At 27.4% G+C, this 25,466-nt stretch overlaps 1 non-coding gene across 1 annotated transcript; it reads right to left on the bottom strand.

The window, feature by feature from the left end:
• Window positions 1-544: 544 nt before the first annotated feature.
• On the bottom strand, window positions 545-739 carry LOC135923050 (U2 spliceosomal RNA). The gene has a single exon (XR_010571118.1). It is a non-coding gene; the product is annotated as a U2 spliceosomal RNA (small nuclear RNA).
• Between the last annotated feature and the right edge of the window lie 24,727 nt (window positions 740-25,466).

Here is a 25,466-nt window from a genome sequence, read left to right as displayed (position 1 = left end):
AATATAATTTAAATTTTAAAATTACTATATCATGTTAAAATTAAAATATGACAAATTTAAAAATAATATTTAATTTGAAATATAATAAATATCATTTTAAATCTGTATAATATCATTTAAACTTTAAATTATAATATAATTTTAAAATTATTTAGCAGTTTTTAAATGATATTTAATTTCTATAAAGTATTTTTTTATTTTATACATAATTTTAGCAGTAAGCAAAGGGCATAAAATTATTAATTACCAATACATGAATTTTAACTTTTATTATTACATCATTCCAATAATGATAATTTAAATAAATTGATACAAACAAATATTTTAACACATGGTGGTACTGGTGACAATTATAAACAAATAGATTAATAAGGATAATGTGTTAATTTAATTTAAAAAATTAAAATGCTTTTACACTATCAGATTAATGAGAGGAAAATAAAGATGTTTACCAAATGAAGTTTGTTTATAAAAATTAGAAATGTTTTTGTTGTAGAGAACATTAAATTTATCTATTTATAATAATTCTAAATTATCTTTTTTAATTGTTTGGGCCACTCCTAGATATACTGCAATACTAGGTTGACCCTTAGGAGAGGGATAGGCAAGCCCAGAGCACCCCCCCAAAATTTCCAAAAATGAGTTTAATATACTGGTCCCCATTAGGGGACGTACCAGACATTAAGCTGATAAGAACAGATACTACACTTTGATCTTAGCCAAGAGGCCGAGAAGCGATACTTTTCTCTAGATGCTCTCTCAGATATAATACCATATTATTTCACCTTGAATCCAGTTTCTTTTAGATTTTATGATAGAAGAAAGAATATATTGAAAATTTTAGTTAATAATCCGGTTTTTGATGTATGAGGTATATTTTTATAAATTAAGGTATATTCATATTTAATTTTACCTATGATAAAAATAATATTTTATACAGGTGTAAAATTTATAAAATTTAAGTGCCATCATTTTAATTTTCAATGTTATATGTTTACCAAGTATAGTCACTAGAAAACTATGTTGAACAAAATTATTATATAAAAGGAATATTTTTGATATTATACATTAAAATATCAATTTAATATCATCATCATTTTATTAAATATTTTATATAAAAAACATAATCGTCGTAGATTTGGAACATTTAAATTAAAAAAATAATTATTATAAAGTAATGTCAATTTAGCATATTTAATTATTAGTAGTGAATTTTATAAACATATATGAGCAAATATTAATTCAATAATTTATAGATCTTAAATATAAAAATAAATATTGGTCCATTAAACTTAAATTAATAAAATAAAATATTTCTACGACTATCGGTAACCCAATTCTTTTATATTATGTAAATTTCTTAGTCTTCATATCTTATCTGTAATTTATTTTATAATATTTGCATTTAATTTTTTAGATCAATTAAACGACAAATTTTGGAGATGTATTTTAATGGATAATTTTTGACAACTACCCCTGCGAAATTTAATTATCTTTGGAGCACCTTTAAGTGGTACATAAGGAGTTTTCAAATTATATACAATCATTATTCCTCATACTACCAATAAGTTTATTTCATCCTTAATTGCCATTTTAATTCCACAAATTTAATAGTTTGAAACTTTTTTAAAAATAATACGAACAAAAAATTTTAAGAATGATTCAAGAGTTACTAAATATTAAATTTGTTCTCACTCCTGACATCAGTCAACCGAGACTTGTGACTGATATGTTATAATTATTGCCCTTGTTTCTTTCATATGTTCTACAAAATCCGGGAAACATATCATTTGCATTTTAATTGATAATAATAGTTTAATGGAGGAAGCCAAAATTGTTTTAACATCAATGCCTTTCCAAATATATTTCAAAGTAAAAAAACTGGGATCTAGGATTGATATCTTGTTCCTTCGCTTACCTTATTACCGACGCCTAATTTAAACAACTCCGGCTATGAATGGCTTGATTCCTATCACATTATTTTATATAATAGATGCTGACTCTTTTTATGCAATCAGTTCGCGCACCAATACACTTGCAACAAATGTAATCAGGTTGCACACTTTTTGGAAACCACGTTTCCCATTGTTAATTCATTTCAAAAATCATTCGAAAAAACATAATATACACACTTATTGCTACATTTATCAATAAGGGAAATATTCCGTGCATTCTTGAACCCACATTCTGAATAGAAAAAAAAATTGTCCCCTTTGTATCAGGCAAACTTTTGGTCTATGATTTTATTTCTTTGAACCTTTTCTAAACAGTTTCAAAATCCACACGGAAAAAACATAAATCTCTCCTTTTTATAAACTTAAAAAAAAACGGCTATTACAATAATTCGGCTCAATTATTAAATGTTATAAAATATAAAAAATTTAATTTATATAATTTTTTATTTGGTGATGGTCTAAATATCAAAAAATTGAATCGCGTAATTTGCGTGAATCTGGCAGTTTTACGATTCGTAAAACTTTAATCTTTCTATCATTAAAGTTTTGTAATTTTCGTAATTATTGCAACAAAAATAACGAGGGAGTACCAAATGATGGAAAATATTAGACCACATAGATATCTATGATACGACAGCGACTTAAAATTTGGGGATACAGCAGCAAGCAAATCAAATGGGAAGAAATAGGGAATAAGTTTGATCTTATGAGCAAATTAAGAATAAGTTTGTTGCTATTAAATCAAATTTCAACGAATACTATGCTCTATCTAAGAAATCAGGTTTTATATTATTAATAGTATATATATATTATGAAATATATTTATAAATAGGTTCTAGTGCTGCTATGATTAACAGCAAGTACCTTAAATTTGTAGAAGATTTTTTCTTGCAGAAGGAAGATGTATTTGTAAGCATTCTGAATCTAGTTTCATATTGAAACAATGTGAAGATGCTAATAATATACAAAACTCACCAAATGTATTATAACATGAAATTTAAACTATATAATAATTTGTATTTTATTATTCTGAAATACCAACCACAGTGGATTATTTAAATGAAATTATGAATCTTGTAAATATCATGGAAAAAGATATAGCTGAGAATAAAATTTTAGGAGTTAAATATTTATTATTATTAATTAAAAAATTTGGTATTCAATTCTCTAAACAAGGAAAATGTTAATCCTTGCAACTCAGAGAGGAAAAATTTCCAAACACTTAAATCTAAAAATTATGAAGTTGAAAAGATTAAGATATTCTATTTAGAGGTAAGTATCTATTGTACATAAAATAAAAATTTATTTTTGAAATAGATTTTGTGACAAAAATTTTGAATTTCAAAAATGAAATTTGAACAACTTTTAATTTCATACATACATATAATTTTTTATATATTTTTTATACATATTTTGTATGTAATAAAAATTTAATTATTATTCCTAAATAGAATTAATTCTAATGTCCAAATTCGTTATTATTGATATAATTTTAAAAAGAAATGATAAAACTCTAATATATTAAAACAACTATATTTAAACAACTATATAAAAATATGTAAAAATTTATAATATGACTAAATAAAAAAATATATATTAGAAGTATCGAGAGCTCTAAAAAGAGCTTAATTTTATAATGAAAATGTACCTAGCAGGTGTAATACATATATGAATAATTATAAAAAAATAATTATATAATAGGAAAATTTCCGCAAGATGGAGCATTTTTACTAATTTAATTTGTATATTTTATTTATATAACAAAAATAGTGGTTTAATTTACAACAGAATATGAAAATATATTGTATAATATAAAATGATATATTTTTAAAATTTATGTAAAAGTTTTTTAATTTTTTTTTGTAGGAAGAATAGATAAATTACAAAGATTGACCGAAAATATATTTGACCTGTCAAATATGGTCAAATACTTCTAAACGACATATAATAAGAGTAATATTTTTCGTTTACAGAAATCAACATGATATATACTCTGCTTTAAGTACGATTAGTTAACGATGCAGCAGAGACAAAAAGAACTTTAAAAGCGTCCATAGTTGAACTGTTTATGATACATGCACAAGAGAAATAAGTGATCATATCTTAGTTGAAGAACAACATTGGATTTTTCTATTCTTTCTTTCGAAAGGGAAAGGGAAATAAAGGATTTTAAATATACTTAAACCGTAGCTATGTTATTGTTGAAAATTCGAGAATCTTCTCTATCAGAAGAAAATTATATCTATAAATATGTGTGAAATAAGAAAAAAATTGCTTAATATTAATCAGAGGCCTGCAGAGGTACCATTTATTTTTCTTCAAAAGGGTATTAACTTTTTTTTTCAAATCCTTCCTAAATGATAAATTCTAAACATTTATATTTTAGAGATGAAGGGTAGGTGGGGTGAGGGGAGTGATTTCCCAATTGGTTTCGCGCTGTTCTCTCATTAAATATTGGGTTAGATGCAGGGTACAGAAACCGGGCAATCCTCGCGGCGCGGAGGGGCATCGATTATTTTGTCAAGAAATATGGGGCCCCAAATCAAAATGTTACGTAATTTAATTTAAGCAAATGGAAACCCCCTTTCTCCTTCCTTATTTGGTTACGCCAATGATAGCCTAAAACTTCTAAATTTCTGTATAAAATAATTTATATTTGAGATTATGATATTTGGGGTTGGTTTTTTTTTCTTCATTTTATATTCTCTAGAGCTGTTAAATGGCTCGATTTAAGCCGATTTTTAAAAACTGCTAACTCGATAATTTGGCCAAAAAAAAAATATTGCCCTAAACTCGAGATTTTGCTAGATGTTCAAAAATCTGTTCCATCTTTGGGCAAAATCTTCAGGCTTGCGTTATATTATTTTGCATAAAATATCGATTTAGACATTTAAAAAAAAAATCATGTAAGGAATTTTCTTAAAAATTTCACTTCGATATGAATAAATTCGCGGGACAGACGGGCATAAATTGGAGTAAAGCAATTATTCAAGCATTAATTTTTGTCGATTGAAAAGGGTAGAATTCAAGCATTAATTTTTGTCGATTGAAAAGGGTAGATAATTAATTTTCAACTAAACGAAGAATCAAATCCAGGACAGGAGAATCCTGGACCAAATTACCCCGGACAAAATATATCACCTACAAACACTGAAATTTTCAAAAAAATATTATAACCCCATCCGCCTATTTTAAGCACCTAAATAAGCAATAAAATTTAGATATTATTGTCCAGGACTTTTCCGTGACTTTAAGGATTCATAATGATCAACGTTATAAATTTTTTATTCTTATAATAGCCACTAAATTATTCGGAAATTATTTTATTGTGAACGGTTTATTAAACTAACATTCATATTAATCAATAATTTATATATAATGGTTTGGAATAAATGCAAATAATATAACTCATTTATATAATATTTGAGAAATGCTACAAAATGTCGAACAAATCGTCGTAACTATCTCGTTTGTTTCCCATTTCATTTCAATCTTAGAAGAATGTTCGTCATTTAACTCGATGGTATAAATGTAGGGTAGGTAAATACCAATTTCGGGTAAAAACTCTTTACATTGGGAGATTTTTTTCTCGTATTTGTAAACAGTGGTTTTATCGCACGTGACCGTTATAGAAACTAAACCGTCAAAAGCCGAGATCAAATTTACCCCGACTAAATAAATTTGGGAGCAAAATGTCAAAGGTTCTATCTTGAAATTGGCCTCTTTCGTGGCGGTATAAAAGATTTCGTAACTATTTACGAAGCTGTGATCCTTGTCGAAAAAAGAACTTTTTTTGATAAAAATGTCGCCTAACTCGTAATCGTCCAGCAACTTTCTTTCCCGCACTAACTGCAAGATGTCTAGGCCATTGAAGCGCAAAATATAATCGGAAAGAGGTTCGAATTTATTCTCCGATAATTTAAAGGTCATATTACCAGAATTCTCTGGAATCCGACTCTTAGAGCATTCGTTCTTGGCCCATTTCACGAGGAATTCGAATACGATTTGCCTTGGCGCGTATTTTATATCGTTCAAGTAAGCTATATACCTCTGTATCAAATCAATGGGCGAGTTAACGAATTCGTTTGAATCGAATACATACCTATAATATTGCTTGAGAAGCTATAATAAAATAAAATTTAAATATTATATAAAGTGTTATCAGATCCTGATCATATATTTACTTTGAAACAATTTTCGGTATCGATTTCTGGATGAATCGACGACGCTAGATACAATTTCAAAGCTCGTTCGTGATTATCGATTGTCTTATTAATTTCTTCGACGCATTTAACGATCAAATCATTCAGCTTATATTTTTTGGCACCGTGCAGAATCCCTAAAAGGGTTTCTGTATCCATATCGGTAAAATCGATTTCTCCCGTATACATATTTCTTGGTGTTGTATTTTAAAATAGTTTGAAAAAAAAATATAATATTACTTTAATATCATTTCGAATACATTTTTGGTCAGATCCTTCACGCGTACGCAATCGTCTTTCAACTCGGAGCTCTCGTAAAACATATTATAAAACATTTCGCTAGGAAGCGACAGAATGAATTTGTGCGCGTTCATCATTTCTCCTTCCACCTAATTAAAAGATGACCAATTTGTAAATTAACACAATTTTAATGAAGAATTATTATGATTATAAGATTAAAATTAAACCTCGAATCTAACATCAGCCATATAGGGATTTTTATAGAAATTTACACCTATTTTTGTGTGATCATTTAATGGTTTATAACTTTTTTCCATTATTTTCTATCCTGTGCCTGTCCTGAATATAAAAAGATGTGCTTTTTTAATATAATAATTATAAAAAAATTTACTTTTTCTTTAAAATATTTAAAATGGAATAATAGACAAAAAAAAATAAAACAATATTTTGGAGATATATTTTGATAACACTTTTTTTCCCCCCACACATAGTTAAATAATCATGAATTTATTAAATTATTATTTAAATTAAATAAATATAATTTTATTTTAAAAGAAATAATATATATAAAATGTGACAGAAATAAATAAAATATATAATTTGAAAACATTTATAAAATCATAAATTTTGAAATAATTCAAATTTAGTGATTTATTATTTTTTTAAATTCCAAACGAAAGACGCCAGGGTAAAAAATATTTTTTTTTAAAAAATAAATTGTTTTACTTTTTAAATTTTTTTTTAATTTTCGCTAAATAATTTTAAAAATTTGAATTTTATTTTATATAGAAAGATTTTTCGTAATGTGACCTTGGTTAAATAAAAGCTTGAGAGATATTATCGGTTAGGGTTAAGAATTATATTAAAAATTGTTTGTAAAAAATATATATCTGTTCAAATCTGATCGATCATATGAATATAAATGGACGAATAGAAATTTACATAAATCATCTGTTGTTGTAACGGCTATTTCCCTGAGTTGGAATATTAATTCGCTTTTATAGTATACCCGGAAATGGCATCATGACTTAATTCTCGTGGCGTTTCTAAGGGGTTCAGAAAGACACCAAAAAAGGAACGTCTTAGCTTTTTTTTCTAAAATATAATGCTCTATTCAGAATTAAAAATACTAAATAAGACAAGGTTGAAAGAAGACCTAACACTCGAGGGGTAAGGTGAGTTATTTTTTAGATCTCCAATATTAAATTGCGTATTAAATACCTTAATAAGTTCTTTACGATTTTAGGCTAAAAATTTTGCTCATACATTCTCACAACTTCTTAACCCTTCATATCCTAAGTGAAAAAATAATAATGACGCGAGAGACAAGATGAGGTAAAACAAACCCCCAGATTACATTTTTTTTTAAAAAGAATCATTTAATCCAATATCTACAAATTATCATAATCCTGGTATAATTTCAATTTATCAATTAAATAAATGTATTTTTCAGGATTTTTTAAGCTATTCCATTAACAAAATATTTACAAGATAAATCTAAATGGCCTATATTTATGACAATTTTAATGGAAGAAATGTCCGCAGGAAAACATATCCACTGGGATGGTAAGCGATGCCACGGGTTTGAATATATTAAATATTTTAAAGTTGATAAAAGTGAACTTATATATCTACTTTTTATCTGTTATACTTTTATCCAATTCAAAATGCAATACTAGTCAATTAATTGTAAAATTTTAGCATCGATGTGTTTTTTTCCTCCGCAATGTGTCATTTTTTCTATTTCAAATCATTTTTTGAGCGCGTTTTATTAGATTTTAAATCGAATAAATTCCCGGAAAAAATCAATTCCAGCCAGCTTAGAATACCCTATTTTATGAATTGTAGATAATTTTGATGTTAACCTTTGAGTCTAATTTATATTTAAAAAAATCTATGGAAAAACTATTATAACTTATTAAAATTCAAAGGTTCATGGCGAAATTGTCTACAATTCATAAAAATTCCAAACATGCTGGAATGCATTTCCGGTTTTTTAAATTTAAAAAAAAACGCCCTCAAAAAATAATTTAAAATAGAAAAGAATAACACATTGCAAGAAAAACTCCTCATATAGTGTCCCAAAGAAGATGTCAAATAACTTATTCTTGTTTTCAAACACTTTGTTAAATAAAATATGAAAAGGATATAGCCCTACATTAGCCTATCGAGTCTAGAGGGAACGCTTGTTCTTCTAATGAATAAATCTTATATATACTTTCCTAAGTTCAAAAAAACAACTGAAAATAAATGGGTTATTTAGCCGGGTCTGAATCTTCTGTGCTCAAGGTTCGTGCTCACAACTTTCCTGAGCACAAAATTGGGTCGTTTACCACCAAGCAAATTAAGTCCTTATGCTAAGGAATTATGTATTTTCTGATATAATCGATATGACTATTTTTCAAGATTTGGAATAGCATATGCTAGATCAGTAGTTTATTTCCAAATATTAATTAAACTCATAATTCGTATATATTATGTCATATTGGGATTCGGAATCCGTGGGGATTCGGAATCTCTTGATTTTAAATCCGTTACCGAGAGCGATTTAAAAAAATTTAAAGTTCGATTTAACCGGAAATGTATTCTAGCATGGGTAGAGTACCCAAACTGTAAATTTCAAACCATTTTGCCACGAACTTTAGAACCACTTCTAATTTATATTAATTTTTATATGGATTTTTCAAATAGATTAAAAAATACTAAAATGTCTATCGCTGAAATTGGCTGAAATTTATAGGGTAAATACTCTACACATGCTGGAATAGAATTCCTGTAAAATCAGATGTTTAAAATCCAAAAATCGCCCTTAGTAAATGATTTAAAATTGAGAGATTACGAATCCCCACGAATTCCGAAACCCCATACGACAACTTCCAGTGATTATCCTGTCATGTAGACGCTGTGTGAATGTTAAATGTAAATTGGAATATATATGCAAAAAGAGATTGAAATCAGGAATATTTTATCTGGCATCTGAATTTATTTTTTTGACTTTGAGGGGAGGATTTGTCGCCACGCTCTCCCTCTAGGCTGCATACACGTCTGAATGGAATAGTATTAAAAGTTTTCCATTTGCGGTTATTTTCATTTATAGAAATATGCAAAGTATTTAGAGAGGGAGGGGAGAGGGTGGCCAAAATTATAAAATCAATTATAGTCTACCGAATTATCAGATAGTTAAATCAATGTGCATTATGTACAAAAAAATGCTTAGAATGATGCTAAAAATGTGGTATTAAATCTCAATGAAACTGTTTTAAATATTGTGTTTTTTTCCGGCAATGTGTTATTTTTTACGATTTTTAAATCATTTTTTGCGCGTTTTTCTAAATTTAAAATTCGAATTTTGCATAATATATGCTTGGACCTATCTTATAAATTGTAGACATTTTTCTGTTAACCTTCGAATCATTTATAATTTATATAAAAAAAATATATGATGTCAAGTTTAAAAGTTCGTGGAAAAATTGCCTGCATAGGGTAGATATTCCAAATATGATGCAATACATTTTCGGTAGAATCAGATACTTAAATTTCTAAAAATGTGCTCGAAAAATAATTTAAAAAACACAATGACGCTTAACCTATAAAATATAAGGCGTTAATTGAAATTTACAAAATATTTTAAAATCTTTATTTTTTATAATACGTTTAAGAACTCCGCAATTTATAAAAAGGGAACAATAATTTGCTGGAGAAATGAGACATTTAAAAAAATGGGTCACTTTTCTTATTTATACAATGATTTAAGAAAAATCATTAAGAAATATTAAAAAGAAAAATAAATAAATCTGAGCAAATCAACTAAAAAAATTCTTAGCTTTCTGTATTTTTAATTTCTATCTAGTATTTGTCATCTTCTATGGCATTACATAAAATTTTTTGAAATTTATGTTAAAGGAAGGAGAGGATGAATTTGAAGCCCCAAAAATCCCTTCCTGTATTTTTGACCACGAGTAAGAGAAACCAGGAATAAACTGCCAAGCAGGGATCCAAACCGAACTAGAACCGTTAAACCGCGAAAAACCGGTATTTTTTATCGAACCTGAACCGAACCTAAACCGTTAAAAAAATTCTAGCCGAACCTGAACCGAACCGATATAATGTCTCTGAACCGGTTCGAGCCTCATGATTTTATGCTTTAAAACAATTTGTAAGTTATTATTAGTGATTATCATCAATCACATTTGATTGATAAGTGTAAGTCATAATTTTTATAAACTTTAGTATATTGTCATTTTACAACATTTTTTTAAAATATTTTAAGCTTATAAATTATAATGCTTAGAGAAAAATTAAATCCAAAATATTATTATAAATAACACATCAAATCTGATATCATATTGGCAGTGCCGGCTACCCAAGTTAGTGGGAAAAGATGTTTTTCAACAATTAAATTTATATCTCCTTATAGATGTAATTTGAGTGAGACGCATTTTGAAAATATATTAATTGTATGGCTTAATAAAAAAAATTTAAGTAAAAAAAAGTAAAATATTGTTTATAATAAAATTAATCATTGATATATATTCTTATTTTTATATTTATAAATTAAATATTATTTTATAATGTGCAATTAATAAAAATGAAGGTTTTATACATGTGTTTTTTAAATTAATGATAAAATAAAAAAAATATTTTCTCTATACATAATTTGAATGTAGGTTTAAATACAAAAGTGTTCAAACCGGTTCTTAATAGTTCGAACCGAACCGATATTTTAATTTTTTACGAACCGAACCTTAACCTTGAACCGTTATTTTTATCCGAACCTGAACCCGAACCGAACCGATATTCGTTTCGGTTTGGATCCTCACATTTAAGCCGACACACGTTAACAAAATGGCCTTAAAACATTTCGCGCTTATGATTTAAAAACTTGTGCGGTTAAAATTATCATTGAATATGTTGCTTTTCTTTCTATAAACATATTAAAAATATATATATTCATTATTTGGATTAACTCGATAATAACTTATACATTAGCCAAAATGCACTCGTTCCAAAGTGTTCCCGGTCACGGAGATAAATTCGTGATAATTTTTTTTCTTAGTAAATGCTTAGAAATAAATAAAAAAAATTCTAAGATGCAATATTGTCTTCGCTCCAAAAATTTCTTGGCGATAAACGGCATTGGCAATAAATAGAAATAAACTAAATAACTTTTTTATATTATCATTTTTTTTCCCAAACAATCTTTAGGTACTAAAAAAAATATCCAAAAATACATTTTACAAACATATTTTTATTAAAATTCACAAATTTTTACAAACTTAATCAAACAAAAGGTAACCTCATTAATAAAACTCAAATGACGATATTTCAAAAAAATAAAATAATAATACGTAAATATTTCAAAATTTTGACTTTTCAAATGTTAATTTAATTTGAAAATAATTTATATATATATCAGAGACCTGCAGAGGCACCTTTTGCACGGCCCGGCCCGGCCCGGCCCGGATTTAAAGATTTAAGGCCCGGCCCGGATATATTTAAAAAATTTAAAATACGGCCGGGCCGGGCTTAGGGCCGGGCCTGCAGGTCTCTGATATATATAATATTTTATATGTCGCTTTTTATATATTTAATTTATTAAATTAGTATAATGACAAAGTTTGAAATCAAAATTTAAAAAAAAATTGTAAACACAAATAAAACATCCAGGATATGATGGAATTTTTTTTGGAAATTATTTTTAATTACTTGACCTGTCCAGATTTGTCAAGTTATTAATAAAAATGAATAATAAATTTCGATACAAATTCTCTTCGTGTAACGTTCATAGAACTAATATCCGAGCTCCTTAGCCGATGCCTAATATTTTTGACTAATCAGTTTTAGCCTAATTTTTAGCGCAGTTTTATAATTACCACTACAAATACTGTTGAAATGACCTCCTTTATTTCTTTTTGAAGTTGTTTAATTGCTTTATTAATTCTCTCATCTGATCTTCCTTTTTCTTATGAGGGGCATCTCGCTAGCATAAAAATAAGTAACAAAAGTTATCACATGCATATCTTTTCCAGAGGCCTTTACATTCAAATACTAGTTTTATCGCATTTGCCACTTTTTCTTTAATTTTAACACTACAAAATTTTCATTTCCTTTCTTTACCTTTTTATATATAAATTTCCCACACACTATTTTATTTTTTCTCCGTATTTCCCTGGGTTAGAAGGAGTATATAGCTAAAAGAGACAATCTTCCAGCAATAAACGGAATTGTTTACAATATCTTAAAAATTCGTCCCTTATTTGATACGAATATAGGAAATAAAAATTATTGCGAAATTTAATTTAAAAAACTTAGAAGTATTTATAGTTATAAAATTTTAAACACAAGATGTAAGTGGTGCTACTTTTTGATATTGACACTGTTAAAGTTCAAATTTCTGAGTCAAAGAGTATTATTTAATTCATTAATAATAATAAAAAATATCTTAAAGACAACTGCTCTTAAATTAAGGGATTAATTTCCTGTAATTTCTTTATAGGTATATATCTTGTTTAGTTTGAAATTTGATTGCTAAATTAACATATTTATAAAATGAATATTCATTAAAAAAAAATGTAAAAGGAAAATATGTGACCGTCCTAAGATGAATTTACGTTATTCAGTAAACTATTATTATCATAATTTATATATATAATCTTTAACAAAATTTGGATATTTACTTGGATGTTTAAAATTGATGTTTAAAGTTGATGTATTAAATTGATGTCCTTTTAATAAAAAAAATCAAAACAAGGTCTTAATCATATAAAGTATCTCATTGTTATTATTTATTTTTTCTTAAAAAATTACATATAAAAAGATTATATTTTGCTGAAAAAAAATTCTTATTATTTAACTCACACTATCATTTTAATATTTACTATGTGCGCTTGCACGTAAGTAATTAGGAAATTATATTCTGAATTGATATAATGTAAAATTGTCTAAGTTTTATATTAAATTTTTAAATCCGTAAATTACTTATTAACTTTTATTTGTTATATAAAACCTCCACCAACAAACTCCTAAATTTGATGGGTTACAATTTTTAATCCTTTGAAAGAGCTTTTTTAAGACATTAAGGATTTAATAATTTTTCTAAAATATTTTGGATACCTAATTGTTTTTTAGTGTAGGCTAAAAGGTTTTCGAAACCAGGGCACTTGCATTGTTATTTTTTGTAATTTATTCCCGTTTTTTATGTTTTTTTTTCGTTATTAAGTATTAAGTCAAACCTAGGATACGGCCTAGGGAATTTTTCTCAATTTTATTTTAACTACCTAAGGCCTACCCTTTCCATCTCTTTAACGCTACGTTTAAAACGCTATTAATGTTTAAATGATGTGAGCGATTATAATTTTTGTAACAGTTGCCATTTACGAGCGTTTTAAACGCAGCTTTAAATAAGTAGAAGTTTTTGTAAAATAAATAGCAAAAAAAATATAATATATATGGTTAATAAAAAAAATTTAAAAAAATTTAAATCAAGGTTTGGAGCCTTGACCAAAAATAAGCCTGGTTCTAGTTGAATGTTTTTTTAAATACTCATTTTTGGGTTGAGATTTGAGTGACTCGTGTCAGTTTTTTTTGAGTTGACTTCAATCGATTTTCGTGACGGTTCGAACCAATTTTGAACCGTTCCTGCAAATTATATAATTATTACTATTTCCGGTTTTAAAATTAGTTTTTAAAACTATGGGTATCATTTTCTGTTTCCAGATTTCTATAATTTATCCGATCGAAAGGTTCTAGATTCTGGTACATATTACAAAACTTTGTTTTTAATTTGGGTGACATTTTCTCAATATGGATTATGAGATATTAGTCCCCTAGGAAAATGCAAACCTAGGCCAGGCATAATTGTTTTTCTATCAATTTATATCTTTATTTTTTAAACTGGTTATAACTATTTTAAAAAATTTTCAATAACCACATTACAAGCATCCATTGTGTGGCATAAACTGCCAAAGATGTTACTTATCATAACTTAACAATTTTATTAATTACTTCCAGGGTTATTACAATAAATCAATTAAATTTTATCATTTTTTTTTCTTGCTGCTAGTCAGTACATATCTATGTTACTCACATTAATGTGAACTATCATAAAAAAGGAAGAAAAAAAAACCAATATTAATGTTAATGCACTTTTAACATATTATCCCATACATACCATAACTGGACGTAATAATTTAGACTCCCTAGCAGATACCTTTACCCCAGTGGCGTAGCTACGGGGGTGGTTTTCGGGTTTGGACCCCTCCCAGAGCAAATTTTTTTTTGAGATTATACGTTCAAAAGACTTAAAAGTGATTTTATATGAATTATATTTTTCTGGTTTTGATGTTTGTGGAAGGATATTATATTACTATTGAAATTATTCTGGATAGTATTATTATAAAGTCATTGAGAATAATCTACTAAATTATAATAACATATTATTGATGCATTTAAAAAATATATTTATTATATATTATAGAAGATATGGTTATGATTTGTAAGATAAACCCGGCCGAAGGCCGGGCAAAAGGGCCGAAGGCCCGTTAAAGGGTTCTGGGGGCGAAGCCCCCAAGCTTTTATATGTATGGACCCCCTCTAAGGAAAATTTCTAGCTACGCCACTGCTTTACCCTCATAAGTCAAATTTATAGGAAAACCTTATCTAAAACCCCTCTATGATTACATAGGTTTATACATTGATATGAGCGTGATTTTTTAAGATACATTTACCTGTCAAAAGCCTTTTCACCTAACGAATATATCTATATACAAATATATATTGTTTTTTATACTTAATATTATTTATCCATTTTTTAAAAATACTAATCTCGTCTCCTAAAATAGTCATTGTGAAATGACAATTCCCAATGGTTCCATCCATGAACGCTATGCGATTCATTCTCGTACCCGCATTTTCTATTATATTACTCCTTTCCCATTTTTTCTTTTTATTGCAAGAAACACCTAAAGGTAGATTGTCATTTTTACATTCTAATAGTTTTTATTTTATAAGACTGTTCATGCCAATAGTTTTAAGGAAATGGAGAAACATCTAAATAATTTTGGTATAGGCGACTCTACATCCAAAAAGAATTTAAGCCAAATTAATAAATAATACAAATGCCAATATTTCTCAGAAATCGGCTGATAGTTAATTTTGATAGATACAGTTCAGCCAATGTCCTTGTTTTATAATCCATTATCTACCATTATGATTAAAACTCTATCCCCTGGTACATTTTATGTCGCCAGACACTAATGAACAAAATAGCAGATAACTTTAAAGTGATGAAAGATGCTCTAATAGTAGAGTTATCAGAGATATCATATATATATGCACCACGGCAGATAGTTGGACACATAACACAAGGTAAAAACTTATAAAATGCAACAAATTACCATATATATTTATCTTTATTACATAAATTTCTATATAATCAAAACTAACTATATTTTAATATTTATAAATTTGATTTTTATATATTTACTATACAATAACATTATAAGCAAAAAATAAAACAAATTTGTTTCTAAATTTTTAAAGTAGCTTAAAAAGTAGCTAAAGCTACTTTTAAAAAATAGTAGCTAATAGCGCACTACTTTTTTTGACAAATAGCGATAGCGGTAGCGCGCTAATTTTTTTGATAAATAGCGATAGTGGTAGCGCGCTACTTCTAAAAGTAACGATTAACAACTCTGATCAAGACTATAAATAATAATAATTCGGATAATAAATAAAGTAAAAATAAATTTTCTTTAAAATTAATAATACCCCAAAATTGTAATTGATTTCGTCAAAAATTAAAAATTATACATTAATAACTCCAAAAATAAAAAAAATAAATAAAATATAAAGATGATTTTACAAAAAAAAGTCTCATTTAGAAAAATTTGATATACATATAGCACAAGGCGATCCCTCTAACTTCCCTTCTCGATTTCTTTCTGCTTTCTGTTTATTAAATTCCGTGGATTGCTGGTATTGATAAAGAAACCTCCTGTGCCAACGCTCGCCATTCACTCGCCAACGGCTTCATCTGCCGACTGATGATGGTTCTTCATAAGTAGTACGTTCCCAGGTCAATATATATGAGTAGAATTTAAGCAATAACATCAAACAGATAGCCTTGTGTTAGAAGATGGTGTCCAAGAGAACATTATGGGAGACAACTCAAAGACATGGGCAAAGGGAGTCAGCGTAGGAGATACCCCGGACAAGATCACCATCGATACTACCGTTGATGGTGGAGAACCGGGAATATCAATTGTTGGGGTCCAAAAAACTATGAAACGGGTGAGATGTCATTATTAGTTACAAAAAAAGGTATCATTAAATTTCTAAATGCGACTTTTTATATTTACAAATTTGTTAAATAATCCTGTGTTTGTAATATTTGTAAGGTCCTATTTTTAATGTATAATTCTAATAAAATATTTTGGCAAATAAGCAAAAAGAAAGAACAGATAGATATATGTATACTATTTTTTTTAAAACAAATCAAACTAGAAAAATTATAAGAAGTATTGCAGCAATGCATAAATAGATGAATTTATGTCACAATATATATTTAATCTAACAAAAATGATAAAATTTTAAATTAAATATGCACATTTAAATTCACACCGGGTAAACCCAAGAATTATTTCTGTTAGGCTGCATTCATAGTGGAGACGGATCCGTTTTTTACATCCGTTCCGTCAAAAGTCAATCTCATTAAAAATGATATATATGTTCAAAATGCGTCCGTTCCGATACCTTCCGATTTAAAATCGGATCCGGCAAACTTCACGCGGGTTGAATGACAATTTATGCATCGGCACGGGTTATATTGGAATTATGGATTGAATGAAATAGGATGAGGATGATAATAATTAGTATTTTCTTAAATTCCCTCCCCCCTTCCCCTTTATAACTCCTTTCCCTGTCTTTTTCCTTTCCCTACAGGATAAACGATTTTGACGAACGAATCTCAACTCAAGACCGTGAATAATAATGATAACGATTCCGGGTTCACTATAATAATGATAATGTGGTAAATAATGAGGATCCCGTGCATCGCTTGCTTAATACAAACAAGGATTTATGGGGACACTATTGACTCTAGAATCGACAAAAATAATTGAAGGTAAAAAGGAGGAAAATATCAGACAAAGACTAGTAAGCTCTTTAGGATAATGGGTTTCAGGAATTGGGATTACAATTACAGGGAAGTTGGATGCCTCCGGAATAGGACACGCTATATAGACATAACGTTATCTTCCAAGGATATACTTACCTAACATAAGAATTACTTTTTTTCCATCTCTTAAATATCTAACCAGGCGTCAGGTACATTATTATTGATATTGGTTACAATTTCTTAACACTATCTTGCCGGTAACGGAACTAATAGATCCCCTCTTTCTTACTCCTCTCTTCTTTACTATGCTAGATGACTACATAGTGGTACCGTCCACTATAATAAAACGGGTATACATCATGTATAGGATCTATATACTAGTGAATATACTTGGTGCACGCTACAACTCCTGGTGGGTGATAAAATTGCACTTCGTGCAATTTCTGGCGTATTAATGAATGAATAAATTTTATTGATACTATTAAAGTCAAGATTTATTTATGATAAAACAGATGAAAATTACAAAGATGTACATAAAAAACCGAATATTGGGAAAATATAGGATTGCAATTCGGCCAATCAGGTAAATCTTAATTTTTTAATTAAACTAACATTTGAAATAATTATGTAGATAGATATTTAATCTATTATATATTTTTTAGGTAACGATTTAAAAACTAAATGGAATAATTTAAGAGACTATCAGAATAAAGAATACAAAAAAACAATAGATAGTCAAAGTGGTTCAGCTGGGCCACCATATAAATCAACATGGCCTTATTATGAAACATTATCATTTTTAAACAAAACATTAACACCACGCATATAATAATCAAATTTAATTATATCTAAAGTCAAATGAATATTATACAAATGCTTTTTTTTATATAAAAGTCAAATAAAAAAATTATATATTTTTATCTCCAAATAGGTAAAATTTATAATTATCTTTAAAAGCTTATATTTTATCAAGGTTGTAGTATCATTGGAAGGAGGGCTTGATGAGCTTAGTATACATAGCCAGTATATTTTTAGATCTGAGGTTATGAAACTCATGTATTCCCTTAGCATAAATAATTTTATACCAATAGAACAAATAGTGGAAAATGATGACCCTTGAAATATTTAAAAGCATTATTTAAATTATTTGTATATATATGTCGTATTGGGATATGGAATCATGTGGGATTCGGAATCCCAACGTGGGGATTCAAGATCTTACGTTTTATTCGGAATCTTTTTTTAAAATATTTTTTTGAAAAATATTCCGGAATCCCCATGAAAAAATAAATAAATAATATAATTACTTTTTCTTTTCTTTTTTGCGGCTGGCACCTTATAATTAAAAGGCCAAAATAAGGGATTGAAAAGAGAATTTTAAAAAAAAGTAAATAGTATAAAATTAAGGCATATAATGAAATGTAAGGGGATGAAGTTAAGACATTTTGGTTTTAAAAAATATTAAAATATATATTTATTGTAACAATTATTCAATGCAATAGGGCATTTCTTTGAACATTTGAGGTTGTTCTTGAAACACTCGCAACTTTTATTCATACTTTTAGCACTTTAAATGAATGAATATATTTCATGTACATGAATTAATTTGAGGAGTATATGTGGTTATTATCTAAATAAAATTTAAAAAAAAAATATTTAAGGGGATTCGGATTTTTTTTTTTAAAAAAAACAAGTAAATTATATTTTTTTGCCTCCTGGCTGGCACCAGAAAATTTTATTTTACTCGAAAAAATGATTTTATTATAAATTAAATGTAAAAAAATAAATATTATATTTAAATTAATAATATAGACAAATTAGAGGAAGAGAAAGCGAAAAAATTTATAATATCATCATTAGAGCGCGGGCTTAATTTTTTATTCACATTCACGCCCATTTACGCTTACAACTATAAAATTTTCTACCAGACCCTCCCGCTCGCGAAAGGCAATATTTTGATTCACGCTAGAAAATTCACTGTGGTTTTAAATTTTTCAAAACTTTAATTCTATATTTTTTTACAATTTTTTGAATTTATTCTATTTATTTCTTTAATTCCATAATCCATAATAACAAAAAATAAATACATACTATAAATCCAAATTTTTACTTAGAAAAAGAAAAATGTCTATTTTTTTTATTTCAATTGTGTACGCCTTTCCTCTAATAGGCGATTGGCTACAGAAAATAACCTTTCACTAGAAGCCGAATTTGCCAGGGCTGACAAAATTTTACTCCCTAATTTTTTCAAAAAAGGAAATAAATTTTCCTGCTTCCAAAACTTTAAAATATTGCCATTGTTATTTGTTTTATGGGATGAATCTTTTAAATTCACACAGCTTTCATCGGTAGATGTTGATGCTTCATCAGAATCATCTAAAAATATGTTTCATTTAGAATATATGGTTTTTTAATGACAGTTGACATTGACTTATGCATATCATCTAATTTTATATCATTTCACATTTTTAAAATTGTTGTGTAAATATCTTCCTTTTCTTCGTCTATTTAAAACTTAAGGCTTTTAAAATTAGGATCTAGAATTAAGCCTACCTTAAGTGCTTGAGAATAAATTTTAAAGTTTAAGTAAAAAATCTCGCCACAAAACACCTACATAAAAAGAAAATAGAACTAGGAGCGTGACACCAGACTTGTTTATTAAATGCCTGAATATTTTTTGTTTTCAAAAATTTTTCTTTTTTTAAAAAAGAACTAAATTGAATTAGAAAATATGTGTTATTATAGTTATAAAATTGCAAATTTATATTTATAAAAAAAATTAAAATTTCTGTGATTCACGAGAAATTCATGTTCACGCCCTATCACGCCCGGGAAAAATTTAGGGAAGGCCCATTATGCCCAATCATCCCTAATAATTTAAAATTTATTCACACTCACGCCTTGACCCACCGTGACACGATGGCTCACGCGTAATTTTAGGGCCCGCGACCACCTCTAATCATCATTACTTAATTTAGAATTTTTTTTAAAATGGTTAAATTATTAAGAAATGGATCTTTCATGGTATTAAGAAGTCTTGGCAATATATGAGGTAGTAAGAATTTATCATCTCTTATATTATGCCATGTGCAATTATTAAATATTTGTATTTTTTTTTTGGTTAATATTTTTAAGCATATTTTGAAATTGGAAAAATAATTTTATGACAAGAAATCAACCTAATCGGCTAAACATCGACCAAAATTTATTAAAATGTAAAAAGACACCCATTTATTATTTAATTTAATATGTATACGGAATCACGAGGTCGAGTCATAAATCACTTGGTTATTGATGGGTATAGTAAAACAATAAAAGAAATAAATAATTTTTTTTTAAAAAATTATTCAAATTTTTAGAAGCAATTGCTTCGAACCCTCACTGTTGTAGGGGCCCCTGGTCTCCAGGTAGGCTTCACTCGTTCCCAAAAAAAAATCTAGGAAAAAATAACATTTTGAAAATTTGACACATATTTTTGAAATTTAAAACTACTACAAAACTAATAGAGGTGAACAGAATGAGATATTTTTTATTAAAAATGATAAAGTACTACTTTTAATTTTAATAAGGTTTGCTTTTTAGGGCTCGACAAGACCCATGTCTCCCTTAATGAATGTAAGATAAGTTTAATAAGAAGCTTTTTATTTTTTATAAATTTATATAAAATCTTTACATGAATATATATTTATAAAAAATTCGAAATTAAAATTTTTTTTATTTATCGCAACAATTATGCGATGCAATATAGCATTTTGTTGAACATTTATGATTGTTCTTGAAACATTCGCAGCAACCCATTTTGCAAAGGCATAGCGATGTTTTTCCTAAGTTTGTGACACATCGTGAAGCTCTTAAATATTTTTAAGCAGTTGAAATAAAAAGTTAACATATTTTATGTACGTGAATTAATTTTAGGAGTATATGTAAGTGGTTACTATATAAATAGCTTAAATTACCTATGATTAATATATCTTTGTTGGGAACTTCAAAATCATTTAATTTTATAGTTTTTTATAGATTAGAGGCAATAAATGGTGTTGAAATTCTTCCAGCACACGTTCCTACCCATATTTTATTTTGTTTAATTTTTAATACTTTTCCTTCTAAATTTTAAGGACAAATATACTTTGTATCTGTCCTATGGATAGGTAATAATACGTGATCACCTAAGATAAATTTATTTTATCTATTCCCAATATTATTGGTAGCACAACCTATTTTTTCATTTAATTTTGTGGCCAACATTTTTTGAACATAATATTATGAACAATTTGAAAGCGTGATTCTTTGTTTGAAACATTTGCTATTTTAGTAGCGATATATATAGCATTCACATAATTTTCCTCATTGGTAAACAGTAAAAAAAAGTGACGGCTTATCTGTGAATACTATATAAATAAATATTTTTATTTAATATCCCCTCTTTCCCTAATCGTTAAAAATATAATCTACATGCGAGTCGGGGGCGAAAATTGTTTAATGGTAAGCGTGAATGTGCGTGAATATATTTTATTGCCACCGTGTGAATAAAAAATTAGACCCGCGCTCACCTCTAATGATGATATTATAAATTTTTTCGTTTCTCTTCCTCTAATTTGTCTAAATTATTATTTTAAAAATAATATTTATTTTTTTAAATTTAATTTATATTAAAACCATTTTTTCGAGTATTTAATGATTTAAAGCATAAAAGTAATACATATTATCTCTAAAAAATATAATTTTCTGGTGCCAGCCAGGTGGAAAAAAATATATAATTTTGTTTTTCAAAATATATTAATGAAAGAACCCCTAAATGTAGAACCAGAGTATTTACAAGTTCAAACTATAACACCGATAGAAAACAAGATTCCGAATCCCCTCAAATATTTTTAAAAAATTTTATTTTTATAATAACCACATATACTCGTTAAATTAATTCATGTACATGAAATATATTAATTTTTCATTTAAAGTGCTGAAAGCATGAATAAAAGTTTTTATAAATATATATTTTAATATTTTTTAAAGGAAAAATAACCTCATCCCTTTTCATTCATTATATGCCTTAATTTTATATTATTTACTTTTTTTTTAAATTCTCTTTTTAAATCCCTTATTTTGGCCTTTTAATTAAATATGCCAGCCGCAAAAAAAAGAGTAGAAAAAGTAATTATTTTTTTTTTCATGGGGATTCGGAATATTTTTTTAATATTTTTAAAAAAAGATTCCGAATAAAACGTGGGGATTACACGTTGGGATTCCGAATCTCACATGATTCCATATCCCAATACGACATATATATAGAAACGATAATATAATTATTCAATTAAAATAACCTCTTAAATTTTAATTTTATAAGGATATAATCTTGGAAGCGATTACTGCTACATACTAATAATGTGATGACATTAATAACATATAAAACATAAAATATAACTTTTATAACATTTAATATTAAATATTATAATATATTATAATATATTAAATATTGAAACAATAATATATGAGAAATTCCATAGTCTTTATAATTTGTTTGTATTTTGTATACGCATTGTCTCCAACCCCAATATCTCCTTGCACAATTAAAGTTATATTAAATCTTGGGCCCCTCAATCGCTAACTTTACTATAATTTTTCATTCAATAATTTTTTATATTTTCAGATGATAAAATCCATTAGCAAAAATAATCCAGGTTTATAAATAAAAAATAGGTTAAATTTCGAGCTTCTTTCTCTTCATATATATAACACAAACTACTGCAAATAATTTGATTCGAATACAACCTCTAAAGCAACCAATTCCCCTAAATAGAAATCTAGATCAAAACTACCTTATAAGAACAATGTTTCACAACTATCAGATGTTGCGTTATACCCTCTTTTCTCCTCCACATAGTATAATCTATAGATAATAATTACTTTATAAGTACTTGTATAAACGGGTAAATATTAGCGTTGTTATTTTTTAATAAACCTACGTTCCAATTATTAAATTGAAGAATACAACATTCCTCAAATGTATACCACAAGTATATTTTTCTTTGTTTATGTTTCTCAAAACAAAAAAAAATGCTAATAAGAAATATTATTTCATTACAAATACAAGACATGAAATGATACCTCATCTATGAACATTTTCATATGTAAACGTAGCCATAAAGGTTAAAGTGCGTTTGTTCTACACCATACTATAAATTAAATTCGTAATTTTACAAGACCTTATTAAGTTTAACTATCTCTAGACGACATCTATTACAGGAATTGCATATTAACTGGCGTGGTTCTTTAGTTATTTTTTTTGTGTATACATACACATAAAAATATTTACTCTACATATATATATATATATATATAAATAAAGATCAAAAGTGGAATGACATTGCTATCCTCCAATAACCTTAAATGAAGGAGAATTTTTATGAGAATAAACTTATAAGTTCAATTTATATTAATGGAATTATAAATTCAACAATAATCATTTATAATAGCTTTTCCTATTATGTAAACACGAAGTCTCGTCCCGTATTAAGTTATAATAAATTTTTTTAATCAGTCTATATCAATTTTATATAATTTTATTAAATATATTGCATTTTAAAAAATTTGTAAAATCAAAAAGTATTTAAAAAAATGTTCAATACGAAATATAAAATCAATGACCATATGACATATGATGAGGATGCTGTACTCCTCCCAATATGGGATTTTTTGCGTAGCAAATACAGTGGTAAGTGGCGGATTTGCATTGGCAAGTGGGGCAACCTCTTTCATCTTCCTCAAACCCGTACGGACAATTATTTAAGCACCCGATTGCGGGACAAGCTAAATTATTTAGAATCCAAATTTAATCATTTTTATTATAAAATACTGCGCATAGAGAAACCCTAAATGTGACTTTTGCCAGCTACTCCCCCATCTCCTCCACCTCCCTCACATAATCAAAAAAAATGTAATAGAGACCCGGAAAAATTATAAACGGGTTTTCCTTGATAACAAAATAATATTAATTTTTACCCGAGCTGTGCAAATTATGCTTCAGAAACCAATAGGTGTCTAAACCCTCCACTGGTTCATATTACCCTCGGTTATATGGGTTATCCCATAAATCGGTCTTTGTCTGGTCTGCGGTCCCAGAATATCCAACCAAAATTTTAAATATTTGAATCATAAATTAGGATCAATGCCCAAATTTTTACAAAGGTCCCCCTTAACAGAACGAGATATTACAAGGTCTAGCTCGACCGGTCTGTCGCAAGTTTCCAGGTTTCATATATTAAAAAATATTAAATTGTGTTTTCTACAAAAAATAATCGTATACCTAAAATGGGTTTACATTCGCATAAAGAACATGGGCCTGTGCCTTCCACATATCCGTTCGGACACTGAATGTCGCAAGGTGGACAATCGATCGCTAAAAAAGTTTTATTAGTTTATTGATGCAATTATAAAAGTATTCGTTTTTCCAGTTAAAAATATTAAAATATTTATGACAAATAATTAATACCTGGATTACATTTGCATAAGGGACAATGCCCCGGACCTTGTTCATATCCGTTCGGACAGTGGATGTCGCATGGTGGACAATCTATTACTATATAAATTTATCATAGAATAGATAATCTTTCCATCACAAAAATCGAAATAATTATACCTGGATTGCATCTGCATAAGGGACAGCCGTCTTTACCCATCTCATATCCATTAGGGCAATCTAAATCACATGTTGAACACCCTAGAGAAATGCATTATAATAAGTCTTAAATACACATCTTTCCAATTAAAAGAGTAAATAAACTTAAAAAAGAATTTATTCTAAAAACAATAGTATTAGTCTGTTAGGTTGACTCGGAAGTGCAAGTCCCATGCTAGGGAATCTAGAACTTATCTTCGTGTTAAAAAACAATTTATTTTAGATGATATTCTTCCGTATAATTTATTCTGTAGAAGAAATAATATTGATCGTAGAATCAT

This window comes from Gordionus sp. m RMFG-2023, chromosome 1, assembly GCF_954871325.1.
Source record: "Gordionus sp. m RMFG-2023 chromosome 1, tfGorSpeb1-WG-v2, whole genome shotgun sequence".
NCBI classification, from domain to species: Eukaryota; Metazoa; Nematomorpha; class Gordioida; order Chordodea; family Parachordodidae; genus Gordionus; species Gordionus sp. m RMFG-2023.
Note: the sequence above shows the minus strand (reverse complement) of the source record. Positions and strands in the feature narration are given on the sequence as shown.